At 49.7% G+C, this 16909-nt stretch overlaps 1 protein-coding gene across 12 annotated transcripts in view; it reads left to right on the top strand.

The window, feature by feature from the left end:
• The window catches only part of camk2d1 (calcium/calmodulin-dependent protein kinase (CaM kinase) II delta 1), a 47074-nt gene that overhangs the window by 2802 nt on the left and 27363 nt on the right, over positions 1-16909 (top strand). The window lies entirely within an intron of this gene.

The raw sequence follows: 16909 nt of genomic DNA, 5'->3' as shown, positions 1-16909 counted from the left end.
GGGATGGGGGGAGGTGTGTGTGTGTTATGGGAGAGATGTGCTCTGAGATGGCAGAGAGGAGGGGGCTGTCGGAGGCCTCTCCTCCCCAGCTGAAGGTCACCTCTGCTGGGGGAACCCCCCCCCCCCCCCAGCTTGCTGCCTGTACCAGGGACCAAGCTGGGGGGGAAATGCTAAACGGGATGTATACCTCAACATCAGTGAGTTGTATAGGGCAATAAACCCTGGCAATGCACCTCAGGCAGTGATGACAGACGAGCCTTTTAGAAATGCATTACAGTTTTAGGCACCAATTCAAGTAGTAATAACAGTACGTAGACTTCTGATTAATAGTAACCTGTGTGTGTAAGAGAATCCGTTAATGCATGGACACACTCCCAAGGTCACGGATAAGCCCAGGGGATTCCTCAAGTGGGTCGCCCACTTGTGATAGACGTTGGCTCGGATTCCAGAGGCTTGTCGGTCTGTGGAACTCCTTAGGGCCCTCGGCGCTAACCCACACTCCTTTTAACTCCTTAAAGGAACAGTGCCCACTGCCGGTTTTCTTCTTCACACCTTGCAGGTATTTTGTAAGAACTAAGAAGGCTGATTTACATTTACATGTATTCATTTAGCAGACGCTTTTATCCAAAGCGACTTCCAAGAGAGAGCTTTACAAAGTGCATGATATAATATCTCTCCTTAAGGTATTGTGCAGTAACTTCATTCTATACCTAATGATTGCTCGTTGAATAGTGCTGTGGTTGGAGTCTTCCATGTGTTCATATGCTGGAACTGATCTTTGTCCCGCCTATTGCTAATGACCACATGTTCTAGTTATTTCTACAATCTCAATATTTACATGCCTTTTTGGTAAGCTCCACGAACTGATCTCTGAAACGCCGCCTGTGCTTTGCAAAGTTGCCTGAAATCCCTCCCCTCTCCCCCATGTTGTTTTGATAATGGGAATGGGAAAAGGAGCAGAAATGCAAACCGTTAGTAACCCGAAGCTTGTCTTGTTTGACGGTACACAAACCCAGGGCTGGTGGAGCCACAAGGTCCAGGTAGAGTTCAGTGTGGTGTGGAACCGTAGTTTGGTAGCTTTAGCTGCAAAACAACAACTGGCTGCGTGGGAAAAGCTGTGGTGGTTTTGACAGGATATTGTCACTACTGAAGCTCCTGCAGAATAACAGAAGAAGAGATGGAGAGAAAGGGTGGCATGGAGGGGGGGGGGAAGAGAAGAGCAGGGAGAAAGCCAAGCAGGACACTTGTCCACTCAGATTCGTACTAGCTCCTTCTGGAGGCACTATGTAAAAATGGCCTTCAAGAGGTAGCTTTTTTCTTTTTTGGGGGGGGGGTCAAGTTTAGTTTAGGTGACACGTATGTTAGGTACATTATTTTAGCTGTTATGTATTCTCCTTTTGTGTGTGTCTGTATCTGTTCATATGGGCCAGGTGCCTGATTTAAATAAAGACAAGAGGCTCAGTCCGATGTCTCTACTCTTGGAAAAGCCTATTCCCATGGAAACAAAGACTTGTCGCTAGTTAAACATAGCCTTGGGGGGGGTTTAAAGTGCAGGAAATGCGCTAAGAAAGTTCTCTCTTTCCTCTGTGGCTGTCGGTCGCTCTCCTTGAAACTTCCACTTGTGACAGTCACCAACGGCTTGGACCCAGGAGCACAAGATTATGCTCGGTCGTCATCCTTTATCCAAACATGCTATTTGCGGTGACGTCCTCGTCCCTACGGGGCAGCACACTTGGCAGAGGCGGCCAGACCGCAGGCTCCACGACAAGGTCACCAGAGCCTGTTCGAGTGATAAGCCCTCGTCTGGTGTAAAGATCCCAGCCTGGCTCTTTCTCCACTAACGAAGGGTGATGATCCAGCGCTCCGAGACTTGGGTTCGTTTCAGACCAGACAGATGTCCTACTCCCCCCACATAAGGCTGCTCCATTACTTGGTTCAAGTTGCCTCAGAGGCCAACGGTGGATTTGTCATCGGATGTCGTGGGCTCACTCGGTGATTTGCAGATAATTACAATACATGTCACAGTTGAAGGACGGGGATGAAGGGTGACGAGAAGAGGCGGGTCCTCTTCTGTCTTCTCCTGTCAATCTCAACTGCTGGTCTTAACTTGTATCCTCTGATCTCCTCTGTTTAAAATACCTGACCTTGTGGCCTGTTCCAACCAGTCTCAGATGACTCTGATCATACCTACGCCACTTCAGAAACCTTGTCAGTGGCAATTTAAGTTGACCTTAGGCTCTTCCTGTGTAGGGTGGATCTCCCCATGGTGAGATTCATTTTGTATACTGGCTTGGTGCTGTTTACATTAACCGATGCATTTTATAATCCTCTCTCTCTATTTTCTCGCTCCCTCTGTCTCTTCCTTGGCCTGTTTGCGGTCAGAAACACTGTGTGTGTGTGTGTGTGACCAGGTGAAGAACAGCCCCCCCTACTAACCAACACATCACAGAAGTCGTATCAGTGTGCAGAAATATGGAATTCCCCTCCTAGACGCCATCTTGCATGGCGCATAACATGCTCTAAACATCCGAGAAATGTGGGCGTGTGACGTCAGAAGAACGTGTGTACGTGTGGGCGCACTTGTGTATGTTGATTAGGCTTGCATCCTCCCAGGCCCCCCCCCCCCTCCACCCCCATCTCTACAACACTGCTGCACGCCTGCACGAGCTAAAAATATCTAATTAGTGAAAGGAGGGGGAGGAAGAGGGAGGGAGAGACAGAGGGTGTCAGTCAAGGATAAACTGCCAGAATGAACTGAGCATGGCTCCCCCGACCCAGCTGGGTCAGAGGAGAGGGGGAGAGAGAGAGAGAGAGAGAGAGAGAAAGAGAGGAGACCCTAGCCCAGCTCCTTCATGTTCCACTGCACTCCTCGTTCACATGCCAGAACTAATGGCTGAATATTCCGGATACTCGTTATTTCCACTCCAGTTCAATCCATCCATGACAAAAACAGACGTGGATGAGCTGGGTCGGGAGAGAGAGGAGAGAGGGAGAGAGAGAAGAACTGCATGAAAGATGCATGATGAGAGACAGCACACCATGGGTGAACCGTGTGGGAAGTGTTATTAGCTGCCATGTTGAAGGAAACCAATCTAACAAAGCAGGGAGAATCACTCTTGACGAAATCTGAGCCTCCCTATGTTGCGTGTATAATCGGGAGATGGTGTGTGTGTGTGTGTATCCTGTGTTTTCAGGAACGTAACATACCTGTGTCCTGTAATTGTTTCTTGCATCAGACTTGTGGTGTTATTGATTCTGTTTCATAGTTTGAGCCTCATCACTTTGACGCTACTAAGCCAAACTTGTACTTGTCTTATGACCAAAGCTCTGGCAAGGAGTATTCATCGATGATAAATCGTTGCTGGCTTTAGAAAGAACAGTGATGGATATATGTGGATTACACAGCTTTCGAACTGGAATTTGTCTTAGGATGCCTTAAGTGCATGGTCTGGTAGGTAGGCATGAACAGTTAACACATGAACAGACCTGTACAACATATCGACATATTTTTCATTTGCATATGTCCAAAAAGACGTACAAAACCTTCACATCAAAGCGGATTTCAACCTAAGTCGCTAAGCCGTAGGTATTTCTAAGCTTTTCCTTTATCGATCTCTCTCTCTCCTCTCCTTTGCCTCTGTCTTTATCCCACGATGGAGGGATAAATGGGAACTGTCCCTTGGGTTTGGGTCTAATTCTGCAAGTAGCCAAGTAGGCCAGCCACTTAGGATAAATAGAGAGGCTCTTAATTAGGACCATATTGTCTGGCAGGCCTCTCTAGCTTCCTGTTTCTCTTGCTCTCAAGCCACCAAGACTTGTATATGGAAACTTTTTTTGTTTTGGCTGTGACCCCTGACCCCTAAATAGCGTTCCTCTCCTTCCCTAGGAAGCTAGGAGGGAGGAGAAGGTGTGTGTGTGTGTGTGTGCCGGTGACCTATAGGAAACCAACAGCTCTGAAGCTTAATAACCTTCCAACAAACCTTATCAGGGGCTCATCCGGGCATTGTGAATTCACAATCCTACTCGTGTTAACATTTTTAAATGCATGAGCTACACGCGCTACATATGCTGCCAAACATGCAATCCCGTTGGGGTCACATTTGGGCACAGTAGCTGGCATGCGAGACCTGAGAGACCATGTATAGACGGCAGATCAGAGGAGACCATTAGCTACCCCCTGCCACATTAGCTAAATGACAGTTCTCTGGGTGTCTCACCCCCCCCCCCCCCCCCCCCCCCCCTCCTCGTCAGCCTCTCTTGGGTTCCCTCAGGATCATTAGCACGACTTTCACAGAACGTCTTGGCAACGTTGACGACAACTCCCCCTTTGCAATGACGGAACCCCCCCCCCGCCCCAAGGTGTCGGACCCCTCCCCAGTAACGCTGCCCCTCGGTAGTTATCCACCCACACGCGTCTAATTAAGGCTTCTAACTGCAGATCAATCGGAGGGGGGGGGCGAGGGGGGCGCGGGGGGGCGACAGGGAGGTCGTACTAACCTGCCATTAAAGCCACACGCTGTGGGGCTCGCGCCACGCCAACGGTACGCCGCATGCCAACGCTCGGCTTTGTCAAGGTCCCGGGAGAAACTCGCGGCTGGCGGTGCCGTTCTTTCATTTTCTCTCTTTTCTCCCTTCGTCTCTCTCGCCACCTGATTGCGGCATGTGGCGTGGGCGTGCCAGAGGGGTTCAGTCGTACCGGTGACTTCCCCAGAGAGCGTGTCGGTGACGAGTCTTTCTCACACTCAACCGTCTGCCAGGAGACATGCCACCTACCTGGTTTAGATCACATTCTGTTCTTTTCTCTTGAATTGGCCCAGTGATTACAATGATTACAATACCCTGTATAGCGTCTGTCGTTGTCTCCATGGGGATCTGGAGGAATGGGATGCATGCCCCTAGACTGTGCTGATTATATGAAAGAGAGATGGCGATGGCGGGAGGGAGGAGGATGGAGAGGGGGAGAGAGACAGACTGAGAGAAGTGGGGGGAGAGAGGGACTGACGTCCTTGTGCGCCAGTAAGCCGACGGCAGACGTGATCACTGATCAAAGAAAAAGGCGGAGAAAAAAAAAGCGCTCTAACAAATAGGGAGAGGTAAGGACCAGCGAACGGGCACAGACGTCCATCTGAAAGTGAGCCCAAAGGGAGATGGGAGGGATTGACAGAGGGATGAAAGGAGCTCGAGACTGGGACGACATGAAAGAAAGTGCGCGAGAGGAAGCCTGAGTGCTCGCTCTCCTGTTGACGGGATCTCAAATTAGCCCAGGCCCTATGAAACCAGTGTATAGTCACGGAGGGGGAGGAGGTCAATACAGCACTCAGGGCACAGCAAGGCTGTGATTGTGGTGCTTCAACTGCAGAGTATTGATGTTTGGATGAGAAAGGTCTGAGAAAGAGAGCCATATCAATTGTGGAGAGATTGTGACAAAGACAAAGAGTTAGCCAGAGAGAGAGTGAGAGAGTGAGAGAGATGCTGACTGGAGGGAGGGAGTGTATTATAAGTTTAAATACACCACTAGAAAATTTGAGAAGGACCAAAGAATTCCAATGTACTTGTTACAAATGGTAAATGGTCATCTGTGTGGGTGTGTGTCGGTCAGCTAAATGAGCTATCATTGTCATGGACGTCTCCGCTCCTGTATTACCCTGAACAGGAAAAGGAAATGGCCTTGTGATTGTAACCCCGCCTTCAATCGCTAGCTCTGTCAACTCTCGGGCAAAACAGAATTATTGGAGGTCCACAAAACCAATGTTTTGGTTTTATCGCACTAGATTGTGTGTGTTTACCTTTTCATGTTTGCTTGTCCTTGTAGATACCACACAGTTCACAGTACTCGTATCACAATGCTCACCTGTTCGATCCATTTCATCGTTCTTAATCCTGGGGCTGTTTGTGTATGCAAGCAAGACCTATCACTCATTAACTTTAATAGACTGTCTTCTAGGTACCAGGTACTCGTGGTACAGTAGATAAGACGGGCTAAGCTAATCCCTTTTAGTTCCAAATTAGCTTAGCTACAACCTCTCCTTATTAATGCCACGCTAGCCACCGCAGTCCGGTGTCCTCATCATGGGGTCACTGACCACAGCTCGAACATGACAACGCATGTTGAAACCATTAACATGGAACATAGTTCTTCTAAGCACCCTATTCCAAGAGATGCATTGGAGTCATTGTGACATTCCTGGATCCGAATCTTGGACAGCAGAAACACAAGGCACAGCTGCTGTGCGGCTGGGGAGCGTATCTTGCTTTGTTTATCTTGCAGCCGACGTCCTGCCTTATCCATTTAGCAAAACAGGCAGTCAGCATTTTTCCCCCAGTTGTTGGAGAACTAGGTCTCTAGAACCTAAGAAGGTGCTTGGATGTAGGGTCTTATGTATTGAACCTGTGGATAACACCACCAAATTAATCAGTGATGTGTGATGTTTCCAATGTTGAGTCATCGGTTTTACAATTGGTTTGTGATGATAAACCATATGCCTTTGTCTTTTCTATTCCTCAGAAACCTATCCGTTCCTCAGAAACTTATCTCCAACATTTTATCAGTGAAATGTGGATTATACCTCCTTTCATTCCAGTTTTTTTTTACACCCTTTTTCATTTTTAGGCTTTTCTTCTCATCCCTCATCTCCTGCTGCTTCTCCGGAAGGTTCTTCCCCTGCTCCGTCCTTGTCCGTATCTTATTAAAGTTAGCGTGACGAGGTGGAGCCGGGGGAAGGCCCCCCTCCAGACAGTAGCTGGTTAGCTCCATGCTCAGGCCAGAGAAACATCAGACTCAGCCGTCACAGTTCAAGGCTCAAATGCTAAGATGTAGTGAAAAAGGAAATCCTTTGCTAATGGTTATATCATACTGCACTGTATGATAAATCACCCCCCCGCCCCGCACGCACTCACATACACACCACACACAATTTTCCTGAACTTATCTGCTTCTGACCACTTATAACCATCTAACCCAAGATGGCATTTGGTACATTTAGAAATGTCAAACTGCTGCCCGCAGCCCTCATCTTTGAAACGTCTGAAAGCCTCAGTGGGTTATTGGGTTAAACTCTTTGTCACCCGTCATCATTTGGCCACTGGCTAGCCAGCAGAGTTCACAACAACCAGCCAAAAGAAGAAAAGATACAATAAAAAAAGACTACTTGGGCCTCAGGAAAGATACACGAAAACCAAGAGAAAAAAAGCATGTTAGCAGTAACGGCTATAATCCTCTTCCCATCTCCTGAGTGTAAGCACCTTGTCCATTGCTGTGGGTATTCTCAGTATGCAAACGTCCCTTCACAGTGTGGTCGGAGACGGCCTGAATGTTCCACTGTCTCCGTACGTCAATGGAAATTTTCACTTTGAATATCCTTTTTCCAAACAGCCACCAAACAAAGGGAGAGTACTAACACGGCTGGTTTGGACAAAAGACCCATGTGAAGTGGGAGTAGGATGACTCATTGAACCATAAGGTACAATTAAGTTCTCAGATCACAGAGGGGGGGAAATATTTTTTCCCATTGTGTTTTAAGGCAACTCGATGGATCACGGTCTGAGTAATTAGAGCTAATGAGGTTTTGTAGCCGGCTGTTGTGATGAACTGCCTTCACTTGAAGGTGACTGACATCTGCTGAGAGCCAGGAGTGTGTGTGTGTGTGTGTGTGTGTGTGTGTGTGTGTGTGTGTGTGTGTGTGTGTGTGTGTGTGTGTGTGTGTGTGTGTGTGTGTGTGTGTGTGTGTGTGTGTGTGTGTGTGTGTGTGTGTGTGTGTGTGTGTGTGTGTGTGTGTGTGTGTGTGTGTGTGTGTGTGTGTGTGTGTGTGTGTGTGTGTGTGTGTGTGTGTGTGTGTGTGTGTGTGTGTGTGTGTGTGTGTGTGTGTGTGTGTGTGTGTGTGTGTGTGTGTGTGTGTGTGTGTGTGTGTGTGTGTGTGTGTGTGTGTGTGTGTGTGTGTGTGTGTGTGTGTGTGTGTGTGTGTGTGTGTGTGTGTGTGTGTGTGTGTGTGTGTGTGTGTGTGTGTGTGTGTGTGTGTGTGTGTGTGTGTGTGTGTGTGTGTGTGTGTGTGTGTGTGTGTGTGTGTGTGTGTGTGTGTGTGTGTGTGTGTGTGTGTGTGTGTGTGTGTGTGTGTGTGTGTGTGTGTGTGTGTGTGTGTGTGTGTGTGTGTGTGTGTGTGTGTGTGTGTGTGTGTGTGTGTGTGTGTGTGTGTGTGTGTGTGTGTGTGTGTGTGTGTGTGTGTGTGTGTGTGTGTGTGTGTGTGTGTGTGTGTGTGTGTGTGTGTGTGTGTGTGTGTGTGTGTGTGTGTGTGTGTGTGTGTGTGTGTGTGTGTGTGTGTGTGTGTGTGTGTGTGTGTGTGTGTGTGTGTGTGTGTGTGTGTGTGTGTGTGTGTGTGTGTGTGTGTGTGTGTGTGTGTGTGTGTGTGTGTGTGTGTGTGTGTGTGTGTGTGTGTGTGTGTGTGTGTGTGTGTGTGTGTGTGTGTGTGTGTGTGTGTGTGTGTGTGTGTGTGTGTGTGTGTGTGTGTGTGTGTGTGTGTGTGTGTGTGTGTGTGTGTGTGTGTGTGTGTGTGTGTGTGTGTGTGGAGGATGGGATGCCACGCCCACAGTGTTTAGTGTTCCATTACATCTGTAAGCTAAATCAGGTCTGGACATGCTCAGAGACGGATGAGAGAGAGAGACTGGAAGGGGGGAAAAGAGAGAGGGATGAAGGGGAAAGAGAGAGAAAACAACATGGTTTGGCCTACTGTAATATTCGGCACAGCTCTATGCTGTAACTGCAGAAAACATGATGCAGTGGAATATGTGATAGTCCAGAAGAGCTGCTCTGGATTTGACCCTGTCTTTCACATTTCCATGAGCATGTTCTTTGGTGTGTGTGTGTGTGGGGGGGGGGCGGGGGCGTTTAACGTTGCTCCAAGTGTTTACTGAGCGCTGAATCTTTTTTGCAGAGTGTTTGGGGTGTCAGAGAAAGCAAGCACTCAACCTGTCTGGCTTCTCCGTTTTTACAGTTCAGCTAAAAGCCACGGGCCCTGGAGTGAGCGGAGTGTTAGGGAGCAAGACGGGTTTTAGAGAGGTTGAAAAGGGGGGAGAGGAAGGAGGAGGAGGACAAGGGGGGAGGAGAATGTGAAGAGAGAGGCTGATGGGTCCGAGCTAACTTTTCTTTTCTGTTGCCAAGGCGACGGCTATGTGTAAGCCATCAGGATGATGTCACCCCCGGTCGCAACCCTTCCATCCCTCCTCCTCCTCCTCCTCCTTCCTTCCACCCCTTTTTTCGCCGAGGTTCCATTAGTTTTCCCCAGAGAGAGGAGAGACTAGGCCTCCGTCAACACCATGCAACAGTGGAGTGTAGACCAGCAGGCCTGCCTACATCAACACATGACCTCACCGAAAGGCAGCTCTCATCACTCAGACATGAACTCTAATGGGTGTTAGGAGGTGACCTAGGCTCCCCAAGGGAACTCGGACAAACACTGCGCGCGCCCACTCCGCTCTCCAGTGAGCAGCCAAGACGTTGATAAGCATTTGCTTAAAAAGCCGTGGCGATACACGCGCTAGCACAAGCTATGATTTTTCCACCCGGATATTTTCTGTGTTTGTGTCGGTTCCTTGACGGCGTATTTCCACGTCTTGTGGCAGCAGCGTCTGGCGTTCTCGTGTCCCACACAGCTCGTTTCCCCCGGACTGCAGCTAACAGCCGTGGCTGGAGTCAGGGCCTCTCGCTGCCTGCACTCGTGAGGGCGGAAATGCTTTCAGTGTAATTACTGGGCAGGTTGAGGTCTCTGCACGTCGAATGTTCGCCCCTTTTCTCCCATGTCTTTCTCTCTCTGGCTCTTTCACATTCTTTCTCTCCCTGCATCCCCCTCTCCTTGTCCCTCCTGACCCGTGCCTTCCAACAATACCCTCTCTCTCTCTCTCTCCTCTCCTCTTCTCTTCTCTTGTATTAAACTGCCTGAACTCCATCCAGCCATTTAAATACCCCCTTGGAGCTTTGACGCCTTAAACAATGCAGGGCTTGAAGCCTGCACCTATTTGAATGGCCCAGAGGATATTTGCATGGTGTGACGGGGAGGCAGGGAGGGATACAAGAATAGCCGGGTAAAAAAAACAACAACAGCTTGATCATCTCAACTGAGATGTGTGACAGACAGGTAGTGAGAATTGAAAGCTGGCAGACGGAGCAGGAGTTTGGCAGGGACACGGGCTGGACAGCAAGACTTTGGCAGAGCTGGCAAACAGACGTGGAGACAGACAGATGACGGACAGAATGGAGACTAATTGACAGACGCAGAGAGACAGTCAGGTAGAGAGAGAGAGAGAGAGAGAGAGAGAGACAGACTGGCAGGCAGGCAGAGAGACAGGGATTCCATGCTTCAGTATCCTTGAGAGGAGAGCTGAGTCCAGCCAGCCTCCACAGGCCTGCTGGAGAACTGTACAGACATTAAAGACTTCAGGGAAAGACATGAAACATGAAGGGGGGAGCGTTTTAACGAGAGGTGGAGCAAGGTGCACGTGGAAGGAAAATTGAGATAAAGAGTACAATGTGAGCATCTAAAATAGACGAACACACCTCTCTCTCGTACGTTCGTTCGTTGTCCAGGCACGCCAGACGACACACACACATTGCTCTCACCTCAACTAAATCCCCGTTTATCCCTCCATCCACCTTTTTCATTCCTGCATCTCTGGCACCAACCCCCTGAAAATATGAATCGATGTTTTTAGCCCCTTTGTAGCTATGTCACCCTTGTTCAATTGAGAGAAATGTCATTGTGCGCGTGTGTGTAGGCGTTTGTGTGTGTGTGTGTGTAGGCGTTTGTGAGTGTGTGTATGTATGCGTTTGGTGCCAGTGAGAAACACCGGGTAAACAAGCCACCCTCTTCCTGTGTCTTTTCCGAAAGACATTGATCATCTCATAACTCGGTTCACGACTGTGCATTCTTCAAAGACTAATTCAGATCAATACTCATGCTGATCACTGTCGGAGCAATCGATCCTCCCTGAAACACTCCCTGGTTCTCTCTTTCTCCCCTCTCCCTCCATCTCTCTGGAGGATATGTTATTGACAGCCTCTAGAGAAATGCTGGAAGGGGAGATCATAGGGGGGAGACTGGAGGAACAAAGTTTGAGTAAGTGAGAGGTATTGACTTTCGCTATGCCAATGATGACCTACTGAGCCAGAGAGAGTAGCAGAGCCGTGTATGCTCTTTAACAACAATCACTGGTTGCGTCGCTTGGAGTCGCTAAGTGCCCTTTTAAAGGCCAGTTGGCGATGATGTGAGAGCTGGCATGAAAGCTACGTCTTGTCTGTGTTGGAGAGCTGGGGGATTGGGGAGTTGTAAACGGTCTGCTTTGGGTACCATATTTCACCAAGATGATGATGATGATAGTAGCTGTCATGGAGGATGTGAGTTTATCTGCGTTTCGCAGGATGTTGACAGTCTCTCTGCTCGAACACCGGATTTCCAGGACTCTAAACGTGTCAAGTCTGCGTGGGAATGTCTGTGCGTTTCCTTCTACGATATTTGACGGCCAAGTCTTTGCGGACAAGAAGAATGAAAGTGCTCATGAAAAAGGGAAGCTTTCTCTTTGCGAGGTTCTGTCGCGAGGCCCCCTGAGGAATTGTGGGTGTTGTTGTTTTCTACTAGCCCTTCTGTACAAAGTGCTCCCTCACTGTCCCAGCCTGGCAGTGAGGGATAAGACGGAACACGGTCATGATTCAGGGGGCACGATCAGGGGGAGTGCACGCGCTGCCTGGTGCTGCTTCCACACACACGTCTACACACCCACACACCCTGTCAACGCAGACCCATGTGCCATTTGCCTCCTTCAAAACTCCACTGCTGGCACCAGTGACATCTCAGCCCTACCTCCTCACAGACCTGTCTGCCATCATGTAGCGTGGGCCTGAAGGACTGACCTAGCTAGGCAGAAAGAGGGTGCTGTGGGGCTGTCCAGTTGTGATGAATTGCTCCCATTTTTTCATTGTCAGTTTTGAGTTCATATGCAAGTGTGCATAGGTGAATTGTGGGTTCCGCGGTTCCTGATGTGCAATTGGACGATGAGGGAACTGAGGTGGTTCGTTATGTGGTGTCAAGGGACTTGCGGGTACTGGAGTTTCTGCTGTAATGGTGCTAAATGGGGTTAAGCAGGGTGGAGACCGTATGGTCCCACTGCGCAGCAGGAGGAGGTTCAGTAGACCACGTTGTGAACAGGAAGTGTGCGTGTGGGTGTGTGTGTGAGAGGGCGAATGTGAGACAGGACCAGCTGGGCTAGCGCCGCACCACTGCACCCTGGAGTCACACTAGACTAGAGATCTCATCCACAGCAGCATCAGTCTGGCAGACAGGACAGTCACGCCACTCCGTCTCACCTACCCTCTCTGTGGGAGCCTCTGTGCTGGGGATGGCTTGTCCGGTGTGAACACATGAAGCCTATTGCAAGCAGGCAGGCCCCATTGACATGGCTCTGCAAGGCTGGGGCTGGTTACCTACGTGTAGAGAGCCAGTGGTGGTGGCGGTGCTCTGCCTTCACACCAGCCCGGGGTGCAGAGGAAACCTGCAGGTTTGTGGGTAACCGTCGGTAACCACCCCGTACTGACTGGAAGTGTAAAGGTGTCAAACTGTTTTCACACACCTTCCAACTGGCAGTTTGGGTTTACACCATAACTGCTGAACTGTATACCAATTAAAAAACAAAGACACATTATGTACTTTAAGGGTTGGCTGCAAATTATCTTGGATTTTTCTATTTGGTGTTCAATTAAAACTGAGGAGTTGGCCTATTGAGAGAACATTATTTTAATGGCAAAAATAATTCATGGAATGGTACAGTTTACTTTTGTTCTTGTTCCCCATGGTGAGTTTGTCTTACTTTTGGTCTAGTCTTCTGATCTTGTTGTTGTTGTGTGTTTCCCTGAGAAGAGGCTCTCGCTACAGGGATTGACAAATCTACACTCTAATGGCTGGTTGTCTTGTGTTGGTGTGCGTCCAAGCCATTTGTTTTTGTTTATTTTTAGACCGAGGGGATTGTGGTCTCTTATCTCATTCTCACCCACTCACCTCTCTGTGTGTGTGTGTGTCCCTCTCTCTCTCTGTATCTATTTATCTCCCTTTCTTTTCCCCTCTTTCCTTCTCTCTCGGTTTAGTAGACCAGGTGCGTGTGTGTATAAAGAGCAGATGACAGCTTAGTGTTCAGAGCCCGAGTGCCTCAGAGTGAAGGATGGACAGGTGTGGTCTGATGGTGAGTGGGAGGAAGGATGGACTGTTTGACTGTCCTCTTCTGCTCCTCTCCCTCTTTCTCCCTCCCTCTCTCTCTCTCCTTCCCTCTCTCTCTCCCCCTCCATGCCTCTCTCCCTCCATCCCTCGCTCTGAACTTACCACAAATATATTTGTTTATGTAAAGTCTTATCGTAACTCATCTTGGCGTAAACAGCTTGACGTATTGTTTTGCATATTTAGTCTCTCTATTCTCCCTTCTGGCCACCAGTGAATAATACTGCCACCACAGTACTAGCTCAGCGCCTGGCTCTACCGTGAGGACATGAATTGATATTAACTCCCCCAAGGCTGTATTGCATGTTAAATATTCAACATTGTAAAGTAGCAATGTCGGGCCTGTATATGCAATGCTTCTCATGTCACATTCACTCACTCTCTCTCTCTCTCTCTCTTTATACTTTTTATTTAGGACATAGTTTTCCAAACTCAGAACCAGACACTGGAGCATGTGGCGTAGTATGCTATGGAGAGCCTAGTTTAGAATTACCCCCCCATTTACACACAGCTCCAGTGTTTGGTGAAACACTTGGGTGTTCTCATGCTTGTGTGTGCAGGTTATGCAGGCTTTATTGACCTGCACCCCCGCCCTCCCTCACAATTTCAAGGTCTGGATTATAGCTAGAGAATCCACACACACCAAGGCGTGTGTGTGTCCCCCACCATATTGGTGGGGACACATCCCTCCCCCCCCCCAAATTACATTTGTTATCATAACAAATGTAATTCGTCCCCCCCAATGTTGACTCCATGGCTACGGCCTGGACACACACACACACACTCACAGCCTTTTCAGACTTGGCTCACTCCTGCTCATGTTGAGATGTGCTCCATGCATCTCCTTCATGTTGTGACATGTCTGACTCCTGTCCTCCCGTCGTGACGCTGGCCTCTTCTCGTCTCCTGAGCGCTGGATGTCTGCATCAGTGAGCAGCATTGTGAGCGATTGTGTGTGTGTGTGTGTGAAGCGAGAGCTGCAGAGAACATCTCCACCTCCGCCACATCTCTCACAGAGATAAACGGCACATCGCCATAGAAACCCCGAGTCATTGAGTCATTACCGTATTCATGAAGTCTGTGTCCAGGTGTGTGTCCCTCCCTGTACCCTCCACTTTGGGCCAAGTGTGGGTGCTGGGGTGGGGGAGGGGCATGGGGGGGATATGCCAGTTCTCATAAACGGCCTGTTGAGAGTTTCCGGGGCCGGCCTACAGCCGTTTCCCTCTGTCTCTCTCTTACCTATTCCAGGGTAACCGCGGGTAGCCCGTCTACCCTGTCTCAAGGTGACCGCAGGTAGCCCGTCTACCCTGTCTCAAGGTGACCGCAGGTAGCCCGTCTACCCTGTCTCAAGGTGACCGCAGGTAGCCCGTCTACCCTGTCTCAAGGTGACCGCAGGTAGCCCGTCTACCCTGTCTCAAGGTGACCGCAGGTAGCCCGTCTACCCTGTCTCAAGGTGACCGCAGGTAGCCCGTCTACCCTGTCTCAAGGTGACCGCAGGTAGCCCGTCTACCCTGTCTCAAGGTGACCGCAGGTAGCCCGTCTACCCTGTCTCAAGGTGACCGCAGGTAGCCCGTCTACCCTGTCTCAAGGTGACCGCAGGTAGCCCGTCTACCCTGTCTCAAGGTGACCGCAGGTAGCCCGTCTACCCTGTCTCAAGGTGACCGCAGGTAGCCCGTCTACCCTGTCTCAAGGTGACCGCAGGTAGCCCGTCTACCCTGTCTCAAGGTGACCGCAGGTAGCCCGTCTACCCTGTCTCAAGGTGACCGCAGGTAGCCCGTCTACCCTGTCTCAAGGTGACCGCAGGTAGCCCGTCTACCCTGTCTCAAGGTGACCGCAGGTAGCCCGTCTACCCTGTGTCAAGGTGACCGCAGGTAGCCCGTCTACCCTGTCTCAAGGTGACCGCAGGTAGCCCGTCTACCCTGTCTCAAGGTGACCGCAGGTAGCCCGTCTACCCTGTGTCAAGGTGACCGCAGGTAGCCCGTCTACCCTGTCTCAAGGTGACCGCAGGTAGCCCGTCTACCCTGTCTCAAGGTGACCGCAGGTAGCCCGTCTACCCTGTTTCAAGGTGACCGCAGGTAGCCCGTCTACCCTGTGTCAAGGTGACCGCAGGTAGCCCGTCTACCCTGTCTCAAGGTGACCGCAGGTAGCCCGTCTACCCTGTCTCAAGGTGACCGCAGGTAGCCCGTCTACCCTGTCTCAAGGTGACCGCAGGTAGCCCGTCTACCCTGTCTCAAGGTGACCGCAGGTAGCCCGTCTACCCTGTCTCAAGGTGACCGCAGGTAGCCCGTCTACCCTGTCTCAAGGTGACCGCAGGTAGCCCGTCTACCCTGTCTCAAGGTGACCGCAGGTACTGTAGCTACCGTTTTCCTTTTTTTCCTGTACGCTTGTTTCTCTCTCACTCCATCGCTAGCCATTTGGCTGCTGGTCACATGTTATTTTTTTTCCTGTTTTTTTATTTATTTCTGATTGCGCCTTTACTGCACCGTCTAGGAAAAATAATTGGCTTCCTATTTAAATCAGTCTACCGTGTTAGAGCGAGAGAGAGAGTAAGAGGAAATATTCTGCCCTTTTCTGGGCCCTATCCAAAAAACTAGTTAAAAATGTTTCGGCCACCTTAACAATCACCATGACGATAAAAATGCCCTCTTAATGACAACTCCTGGGTCAAAGGTCCTCTGCCTGAATGAGACTTTAGTCAGATGAACGAGGAGAGCGAGGGATGCAGAAAGAGCGAAAATGAGATGGAGAGGGCCATAAATGAACCTCTTTAAAGCCCTGAGCTGTTGAACAGGGAGGAGATGGACCTGGATGGGGGCGGGAGATCCAGATGTGCTACTTCCATCATGCTGACAGTGATGGAGGTGGTGGTGGTGGGGGGATTTATGGCATTGAAAATAGCTGCCACTGCCCCCGTTTCCCTGGCCTGACGGCATCTCTTACTCTCGTCTGGGGGTTGGAGAGAAATGGGTCAGCTCCGGGGCGAATCGCACAACCCTTTTTCTTTTTCCATGTGTGTGGGAAAGGGAAAGAGATGGTGTGCCTATCATTTAGATTATAATTCCCTCCCATCTTGCACAGGTGCGTGTGCCTTATCAGTTGGATGTCGGTGCTGGCATTTATAGTTTTACTGATGCCTGGTTTGAGTTCTGACCTCGACAAGCTATAGAGAGACCGGAGAAGACAGTGTGTTTCTGAGTGTCTCATGCTGTGGTAGAAAGGTTGAGTGAGCATTGAGCACTCTGAATCCTGTTACGTCACAGATTAGGACAGGCAGCGTGGGGGGTGGAGAAAGGTGACTGGAGGAAATTGGAGCGAGCCGAAGTCCGCCCGGCGACCGGGATTACCGCCTCGTAAAAGCGCATCTGATTGGTGTGATTGGGATTAGATATTTATTTATTTTTTGGTAAAGTGATCTGTGATTGGAGAGCTCAGAGGCGGGGCTCTGTGATCACATCTGTCTCAAGCAGTCTGGATTACAACAGTCATAACAATCAGATTGGTGCAGCCCTGGATTTTCAAGATAGTCAAATCATGCCTGCTTGGAGATATAGAATTGAAAGCCGTTTAAAAAAAAATATTTTCTTGCTCCGTGTAGTATTATGTGGTCTTGGAATAAGATTGGTTGCAGAGAAAACGTTGAGGTCTTGGGAAGTTCACGTTTG

Source organism: Osmerus mordax, chromosome 23 (genome assembly GCF_038355195.1).
Source record: "Osmerus mordax isolate fOsmMor3 chromosome 23, fOsmMor3.pri, whole genome shotgun sequence".
NCBI lineage: Eukaryota > Metazoa > Chordata > Actinopteri > Osmeriformes > Osmeridae > Osmerus > Osmerus mordax.
Note: the sequence above shows the minus strand (reverse complement) of the source record. Positions and strands in the feature narration are given on the sequence as shown.